Source organism: Gymnoscopelus microlampas, assembly GCF_963454915.1.
Source record: "Gymnoscopelus microlampas genome assembly, chromosome: 15".
In the NCBI taxonomy this organism is placed as follows: domain Eukaryota; kingdom Metazoa; phylum Chordata; class Actinopteri; order Myctophiformes; family Myctophidae; genus Gymnoscopelus; species Gymnoscopelus microlampas.
Window position 1 is genome coordinate 5,084,159 of NC_139952.1, and position 10,000 is coordinate 5,094,158.

The 10,000-nt window shown below is 41.4% G+C and overlaps 1 protein-coding gene across 1 annotated transcript in view; it reads right to left on the reverse strand.

The window, feature by feature from the left end:
• Positions 1–10,000, reverse strand: part of LOC311061174 (semaphorin-6C-like) — a 139,306-nt gene that overhangs the window by 61,978 nt on the left and 67,328 nt on the right. Inside the window, 1 exon segment of the mRNA XM_084079731.1 lies at positions 1,970–2,069. The gene's annotated coding sequence lies outside the window, so the exon portion shown is untranslated.

The following is a 10,000-nucleotide window of genomic DNA, read 5'->3' on the forward strand; positions in this document are numbered from 1 at the left end:
TTTGGGCTATTCAAAAATCGTGAAAATGTGTGCAAATCTTTGAATATATATATTTTTAAAGCGAACATTTTTAACTCAAATCTTTGCTTCCGGGGGGTCCCTGGAACAAAATATTTTGATGGGGGTCCGCAGCCAAATGCATATCATTTTGGGGGTCCTTGACATGAAAAAGATTGAGCACCACTGATATAGAAACATACGTTTTTCTGAATACTGTTAGGATTTAGGAGACATGTAGAATCGGCTTCAGGTTCCAATGGGTTAAAGACACCCATCAGAAAATCAATCGGGTCAAAGCATTAAAAAAGTAGCTCACATCATAATATGCACTTGAGAAAAGTAATGGGCGTTAAAATGGATGTAGGCACCAAAAGTATAAAGACCTTTTCATGGTACAAAGAAACTTCCAGTTCGACCACTTCTCCACTTCTCTCCGAAATAATGCAGCTTTCAAGCAATTCAGCCATTTTTTCTCCCGCTCAACATCAAAGAGCACAAAAGGTGAGTTCTGTGCGGTCCAATCCATTATATGCCATCCATTTGGTAGCTATTTCTGAGGTGTCGAGTGGATGCCGTCCATTACCGCGACGAAATAATTCTCCTTCTACATCCATTAGCTCGTACTGTATGTTTTAGCTTTGATATTCCATCTTCGTCCACTTGTAGGTTTTTCACAGCGTGTTTCGTTCCGTTCGCCCATAACCCATTAACCCATTAAGACCTGAGGCGATTCTTACATTTACTTTTATTTTTTTTTGGAAAAATTGCAAGATTTTTCAAAAATAGCAGATCTACAAGCTCATAGCGCGGCACTCGGTGCCGCGCTATGAGCTTGTAGATCTGCTATTTTTGAATAGCCAAAGAAATCTAAAGTGACACAGATGCGTTCCAGGTCTTAATGGGTTAACCCGTCCAATCCGAGAACGCATCGGTTGTCATTTTAGACTTGAGCTATACAACCATTATTTTAAAATTTGACTATTGAAAAAAATAGCAGATATACAAGCTCCTAGCGCGGCACTCTGTACATTTACTTTTGATACTTTAAGTACATGTTGATACCAATACCTGTGTACTTTTACTCAAGTCAATTTTGAATTCTGAACGTTTACTTGTGACTTGTGAGCATTTCTACATTGCAGTAGTGGTACTTTTACTTAAGTGAAAAGATTTGAGTACTTTTTCCCCACCACGGGGTTGAGAGCGAAAGCGATCACTCGGGTGAAAAGGGGAACGGCGCGACCTTTTACGATACAATTAACCCATTGAGACCTGGAACGCATCTGTGTCACTTTAGATTTCTTTGGCCTATTCAAAAATAGCAGATATACAAGCTCATAGCGCGGCACCGAGTGCCGCGCTATGAGCTTGTAGATCTGCTATTTTTTGAAAAATCTTGAACACATTTTCTTTTTTTTTTCAAAAAAACTGTTAGGATTTAGATTTTTTTAAAGAATCGCCTCAGGTCTTAACAGATTAAAAAAAAAGAATCCGGCGGGAATTCCCCTCCGTTGGCAACGAAAGAGTCAATGGGTTGAGGCGAATCGGCTGAGTGGAGATTGATGGATAGTTTGGTGCAAATTGCACTCAATCTAAATGATGGAACCGAATCTAATTGAATCAAACTTGATCTAATTTGGTCCAATTAATTTGTGTGTGTGTGTGTGTGTGTGTGTGTGTGTGTGTGTGTGTGTGTGTGTGTGTGTGTGTGTGTGTGTGTGTGTGTGTGTGTGTGTGTGTGTGTGTGTGTGTGTGCGTGCGTGTGCGTGTGCGTGTGTGTGTGTGTGTGTGTGCGTGCGTGTTTGTGTGTGTGTTCTTCCCTAACAAGCTAGTGGGAATCATTAAGGAGAAACCATCCAATTAGGGATGACCTGACCGAACAAGGGCGGCAGACACACACACACACACACACACACACACACACGCGCCGTGTCATGAATAAACATGGCCAGGACAGCGTGTCACTTACATGTGGAGCGCGTTGAGGGACAAGGCGGAACCGTCCAATCAGAAGAGGGCGTGTTGTCGGCGGGGGCGGGACCCCCTCAGAATGACCTCCAGCAGAGGATCTGAAACATCGACGGGAAACATGAATATTTCATATATCATTCATAATGGACTATAACCTGCCGCCGTTTGTTGCACCTTTTCTTCATGAAAAGGTGTGGATTTCCCACTGATTTGCCCTGTGAATTGCCAATGGCGGGGCCTGTGAAGTTCTGAAATATGTATGCATGAATATTTCATATACCGGTCCGTGGCTGCCAGGTGTAGACCGTGTATGTCCAAAACTGTTAGTTGTCAAGAATTGTAAAACAAGAATTAATTGGATAACATTATCCAATGTGAGAGTGTGTGTGTGAAATGTATCAATATATCAACCAATAACTCATATCAAATTTTCAACAACGTTTTAGAAACAGGGACAAACCGCAACCACCAGTCTTTACGAGCACCTTCACAGAAAAATTAGGGCAATGTCGCTTACAATAAGCAGACATCCAATCGTGACGCGTTGCAAACCCTTTTTTACCAAACACGCCCCCTTTCCACAGCCACGCCCCCACCGTATATATATATGAACAGAAGTGCACGCCCACAATTCAGTCTAAACACATCCCACAAATGGACAGGGTGAGTGTTACACACACTCTCAAAAATAACCTGGGTGTTGATTTTGACAGCAAATTTTGATTTAGTTTTAGTCCTAGTCTTTTGAATCTGAAGTGTTTTCGTTTTTGTCTAGTCTTAGTCGACTAAATCTACAGTTGATTTAGTCGACTAAAATGTGTTTTGGCGGTGCCTCGATGGAGTTGTGAGCTTGTAGATCACGTTGTGAGCTTGTAGATCGGCTATTTTCAGAGCGCAACACCCGAACGCAACCAAACATAAAATGACTTGTCTTTCAGTTCTACTGGATCTCTTCTCCACTCGTCCCTCACTAACGTTTTAGTCTAGTTTTTATTTGTTGATGAAATTGTCAATATATTTAGTCATAGTTTTAGTCGTCATAGCTTAGTTTTTAATAAATAAAAAATAAAATGAAAAAGCACACCAAAAGTTCCAATATGGAGATACAAGGTTTCTGCCTGACATTAATATTCATTAATATTTATATACACTATATCCATGATACATTCATATTTAATACATACTACTTACACTACATGCGTTACAAATACAGAATACTTGTATGGTATATTTAGCTTTCAAAATGCACTCAATTATTTATTTAAACAAGCTGGAGATTGTAGTGACATGACGGCTTGATGGAAATCTACTCTGAGCACGATTCTCACATGCGCAGGGCAAAAGGTCACGTTCACTTGCCCAGGAGAACGGGCATTATGAGCTTGTAGATCAGCTAGTTCGCAAAAATCTTGAAAGAAATGGGAAAAATGTTGATTTTATTTTTAGTCTTTGATTAGACAGCGGTCTGTTATTGAGCCCAGCGATCGTTATTCAGAAAAAACAGTGTAAAGTAACTAAGTACATTTACTCAAGTACTGTACTTAAGTACAATTTTTAGGTACTTTTACTTCAGTGGATTATTTACAAATGTCTACACTTTTACTTCTACTCCACTACATCTCTGAAGCAAATATTGTACTTTTACTCCACTACAGTTATTTGAAAACTTTAGTTACTAGTTACTTTGCAGATATAAATTAAGACATTATAAAACATACATTGACCACTTTATAGCTCTATTTTATACCTAGGCTATTTGAAAATAGTAGATCTACAAGCTCACAACGCGTCACATCACGATGCGTTGTGAACTTGTAGATCTGCTATTTTCAAACATTTTAGTACTTTTACTTTTGTTACTTTAAGTACATTTTGATACAAATACTTTTGTACTTTTACACAAGTACATTTTGAATTCCGGACTTTTACTTGCAACAGAGTACGTCTTCTACATTGCATAATTGATACTTTTACTTAAGTGAAACATTTGAGTACATTTTCCCCCACTGGAAATAACACACCTAGTCCATGAGCCAGACTAGATTTCATTATCGAAAGAGTGGGCAAAACCAAACCTATATTAAATTGTTCATATATAGGTCAATACGAGTAAATAAATATATGATAACCTCTCCACAGGAGTAGCTTTTTCATGGTTATCACACATTTTGTTATTTTCCCCATACGTACATGACAGGTGAAAAAATGACAAAATTTAAAAAAGAGTTATCATAATGAAACTTCCTGAGTTGATTACTTACATGAAGACAATGATTTATCGTTATTACAAGTTTTCTGAAATTGTATATTTAAATATGCAAATTAGGCATTTAGTCCATGAGCCTGAGCCCCAAAATTGAGCCAGATATTGAATATTCCATCGTTAAAAACCTTTGACTCCAACATCTTAACAAAATGAAATAAGTATGTTGACTCTGGCTTTGTCCAATGTTCCAATGTTGATTCAGGAAAGGTATGAAAATTTGGGCATATTTTCCTAATGCCTAATTTGCATATTTAAATATACGATTTCAGAAAACTTGTAATACGATAAATCATTGTCTTCATGTAAATAATCAACTCAGGAAGTTTCATTATGATAACTCTTTTTTAAATGTTGACATTTTTTCACCTGTCATGTACGTATGGGGAAAATAACAAAATGTGTGATAACCATGAAAAAGCTACTCCTGTGGAGAGGTTATCATATATTTATTTACTCGTATTGACCCTATGAACAATTTAATATAGGTTTGGTTTTGCCCACTCTTTCGATTGCTCAATCATTGCTCAATTTTGGGGCTCTGGCTCATGGACTAACCGGTGAATTCAGTGATTGACCAATCAGAATCAAGCATTCAACCAAGCTGTGTAATAATATGTATTAATTTAGGTGTCTTTGGCATGAACATTTTTTGAGAACCACTAGTATAAGGTGTAGCTACCAATCACACTTTTGACAATGACGTAAACAACTGCATACAACAAGGATTCTGAACAAAAATAGTCCTAGAACATTACTTCATTCCTAATCTCTCAAGAACAGATTCTGCTCTCCGCTTGAATCTGTCGGGGGGGGGTTCGTCATATCGCGTACGCACTGTCCTACAAGTGGGCGTGCCTTCAGATGAGGAAGCAGGCCGCGCTTTACCCAATCAAATGTAGTGGCCGGTATTTAGGTGTCTGCCGATCCTTCCCCACTAGAAACAAACCTAAACTCATTTAACAATAGCGTCCTCGGAGCAGACAAAACAAAAAAAGATATTCATATTTTAACTTGCTCTTTCATCATAGAAACAAGTGGGCTTATAACCAGAACAATCCATGTTCTCTGGGAGAAGTGGTGTTAGTGTTCCGTGTAGAAATATTGTTAGTGGGAATGAAAACATAGTCGCACCACGGGAAGTGAAAGGCTGAAGGCGGACCAAAACCCCGGTTTCCTTGCGCACGGGTGCTCCATTTTGCTCCCCCCAGAGCTAAGTGAAATAGTAAAAAACAGCAGAGGGCGCTGTTTTTCCTTTTTTATTTGGCAGTGGGTTCCCAGATTGCTTCATTCTAGGTACGAGAAAGTGCTGTAAATGTTTGAACTCCGATGGCAGTTCTCTAAGCTCCACATCCAGTAGGCCAAATAAATTAGATGAAAAACAGGAGGCACCAGGACAAAATGTTGTTTTGTTCTGTTTACTACATCTAACAGAACCCATACACTGATCTAATAAACACTTGAACTTTAATACAATGTGCACGCGGGCGCACGCACGCACACACACACACACACACACACACACACACACACACACACACACACACACACACACACACACACACACACACACACACACACACACACACACACACAAGTGCTGTTGCCTTGGGTTATCTCCTCTCCCCTTTTCTCTTCACATCTGTCTGTCTGCCTGTCTCTGTCTGTTTGTCTCTCTCTCTCAGACTCAATACACTCCCTGCTTCCTGTGTGTGTGTGTGTGTGTGTGTGTGTGTGTGTGTGTGTGTGTGTGTGTGTGTGTGTGTGTGTGTGTGTGTGTGTGTGTGTGTGTGTGTGTGTGTGCGTGTGCGTGCGTGTGTGAGATGCCATCGCCATGCCAACAGGACAGATGTCTAGATGGCCAGGTAGTTAGTGTCTGTCTTTCTGTCTGTCTGTCTGTCTGTCTGTCTGTCTGTCTACACGTCTGTCTGTCTGTCTGTCTGTCTGTCTGTCTGTCTGTCTACACGTCTGTCTGTCTGTCTATCTGTCTGTCTGTCTGTCTGTCTGTCTGTCTGTCTGTCTGTCTGTCTGTCTGTCTGTCTGTCTGTCTGTCTGTCTGTCTGTCTCTTTCAGGTTTCCATGGTGATGCTTCGCACCTCCTCCCTGGCCAATTAATCTGTCTGGCAAGTCTGGGGAGACCAATCACAGCATGCCTCTGAGGTGTCTGTCAGCCTATCAGATGGCTGGCTTATTTTTAGCTCCGTTGGTTGGTTGGTTGGTCAACTGGTGTGTGAGTGTGTGTGTGTGTGTGTGTGTGTGTGTGTGTGTGTGTGTGTGTGTGTGTGTGTGTGTGTGTGTGTGTGTGTGTGTGTGTGTGTGTGTGTGTGTGTGTGTGTGTGTGTGTGTGTGCGCGTGTGTGTGCGTGTGTGCGTGTGACAGATGCCAGGTTCATTGTTTACCTGGTATCCAGGTTCTTTGAGGCCCTGCATTGTTCTCCCTCCACTCTAGTAACTATTTACCCTGTTGTTCATTGACTGGAGTTCACTTTTACTATGCTAACCCTGAGCTCACTTCAAATCACAATAGGCTCTATGCACAGCCGCCATATTGGAAAGAAATTGGGCCTCTTCTTGTTTCCTACACAGGTGTTACCAATGATACTAATGAAGGCTCTGTTCCATTCTGGTCAGGGTGCTGATATCGTGCATGTTGGCTGAGGCTCACTAGAAACACTCCATTTTGGTTCCCAAATGGCCCCTTATGGTGGGTGTGTAACTCTGAGAGTGTACAAATGGAACCAAATGGACCCTTACGGGTCCATTTGGTTCCATTTGTACACTCTCAGAGTTATGGGGGTCCTTGAAAATAAGACAACCACTATGCCACACTAAATGGAACAGAGCCTTAATTAGTATCATAGATAACACCTGTGAAGGAAGTAAGGAAGGGGCCCAATTCATTCCCAATACATTTGGTGTGGTTGTAACTCCAGTCCAGTTCTCTAAGACTAAGAGGGGTTTAAGTGGTCAAAGTGTATTAGATGTAAGGAGACGCTGGACCATTTGAAAACACCAGACTATTATCCATTTAATCTGATCATCCGATCACAGCCGGGCTCGACTCCCAACCAGCCAAATCCCTGTCTTGGCAGCCTGTTCTATTCATTTTCACAATCACTATTTTGTGCTTGGTACTTTTTGCACCTTATCGTCTTAGATTTTTCTTTGACGTGTTTTTATTTCTGTTTATATTTTCTCCATGCTCTCCCTCTAAAAGTGTAAATACAAAAAAATACAAATCCACCCATTTCTTTACGCCTGATCTCCCCCCGGGACCCAAACTAGTGAAAATAGCCGATCTATAAGCTCGCAACGTGTCACGATGTCGTGACACGTTGCGAGCTCGTCGATTTTCTCGGCTATTTTCACTACTTCTTAAAAAGGGAAAAATAAATCGTGAAATTCCTTTGAAAAAAATGGAGGATTATTTTGTCGTTTTAGAACAATTTTGAAGAGTGACTCTCCAAAATCGGCACCCGGCCCCAAAAATCCGACATCGGGGCAGGCTTTAGTGTGTGTGTGTGTGTGTGTGTGTGTGTGTGTGTGTGTGTGTGTGTGTGTGTGGGTGTGGGGGGGAGGGGGTACTTAACAGGTTAACAGGATTAAAGGTTAATACTGTAACAGTCAAACAGGAGCAGATGGCCGAACAGTGTGAATGAACGCCGAGCATCATGGCAGACACACACGAACACACACACACACACGCACACGCACGCACACACACACACACACACACACACACACACACACACACACACACACACACACACACACACACACACGAACACACACACACACACACGCACACACGCACACACGCACACACGCACATACGCACGCAGTCATGTTGTATGCAACACCTTTTAATATTCAATCATAGATGTAGAGTCCGTATCATCGCTGTCGGTCATAAACCTTGTATCTCTATATTTCAACTTTTATGTGTTTCTTCCCGTAAACGAATTCCCACTCGAATTCCCACTCATACAAGAGTGCTGGGTGGTGGAAAAGTAACTAAGTACATTTACTTTTTTTTTTTTTTTTCCTACAATTTTGAGGTGTCTGTACTTTACTTGAGTATTTCCAATTTCCAATAGTTTTACTTTTACTCCACTACATCTCGGATCCAAATATTGTATTTTTACTCCACTACATTTATTTGAAAACTTTAGTTACTAGTTACTTTGTAGATTTCGATTATTATAACAAAACATACATTAACCACGTCAGCCCTATATACATTACGGCCGTTTGAAAATAGCAGATCTACAAGCTCACAATGCGTCGCGACGCGACGCATTGTGAGCTTGTAGATCTGCTATTTTCAAAAGTTTTTTATACATTTGAAAACTTAGAAATTGGACATTCTGTATATTGAGTATACTTTCTACTTTTGGTACTTTAAGTACATTTTGATGCCAATACTTGTGTTCTTTTACTCGAGTACATTTCCAATTCCGGAATTGCACTCGTAACAGAGCATTTCTATATTGCAGTATTGATACTTTTACTTAAGTAAAAAATGTAAATGCCATCTCATAATGCGTTAGTGAGGACCATACGAAAAAAATGACTGAAAATAGGTCAAGTGCTCCTTTATCTTTAATAATAACCCGGGTGTAATTGTTTTGTCTCACATGTAATGCAGTTGCCTAGGAGACCACCTGATGCCGACGCAGGTGTTGCACTGCAGCAGAACTAATTAACAAACTAATTAAACAACATCCACCTCACCTCTGTCAAGAGGGTTGTTACCGTACATAGTGTCACTGCCACACGGAAACCTCGTATGTACTCGTTTTTTAATTACATTTTTATCCGGCGATTTTGTAACCCCATTGTTTACACCCAGTGCCAATTGTCTATGTAATCCTGGGCACTACACTCCCTCTGCCAACCTAGGGAGGCCAGGGCCGAGCTCATGCCTCCTTCAATGCATGAGAGCCAACTGACCTTCTTGTCACCTGACAGGGGAGAGTTTCCCTGGTAGGACGTAGCGTGTGGAAGGAACACGTTATTCCAACCAGTTCCTTTCCCCTCAATCAGGCGCCACGGCTGGCCAGGCAGTATTGTGGCAGTATAGTGACCAAGATTACTACATGTTTTTGTGAGGGTATTAACTACCTTAGGAGACACGGGGAGAACATGCAAACTCCACACAGAGTAGGCCCTTTCGCAAACCCCACCTAGGCTATGGGCACTGATGGCGCGGAGGAGACAACACGCCCCCCAGCGCCCACAGCGTCCCCCTGCGGGAATCGAACCCAGGACCTTCTAGCTGTGAGGCGACAGCGCTACCGGACTGCGCCACCGTGCCCCCAAGCTCTTGTTAACTCTTTAACTGCCGGAGCAATAGTGTAATAGTGCGACGCTACTGCCATGCAGCGAAAACAAGCGATTTTACTGTACCTTTGAAAAATTGTGAAATATTTTCCGTGATCGCTGTCCTCGCGGTCGATCGCCTCATTTCACGCCCGGGGGTCTCGTGAGTCTCGAAAAAAAAAGAATTATCCGGGCGGTCGCGGTTATCCATTGCAGAGCTGTGGCCAGTTGAATGTGGGTTGTTTTTGCCAAAAAAACAACAACAGGAACAGAGACTTTGTTTACTTTGTTACTGGCTTTGTTTACTTCTTGAAAATGGCTTTGTTTACTTCCTGTCTTCCAAATAGACAGGAAGTAAACAAGCTTTTAGTTTTTTTTTAAAAATGACGTCAATTCCGGGTCTGTCGTCATCTGGCAGTGAAAGCATCATTCATAGGGTAGCGAA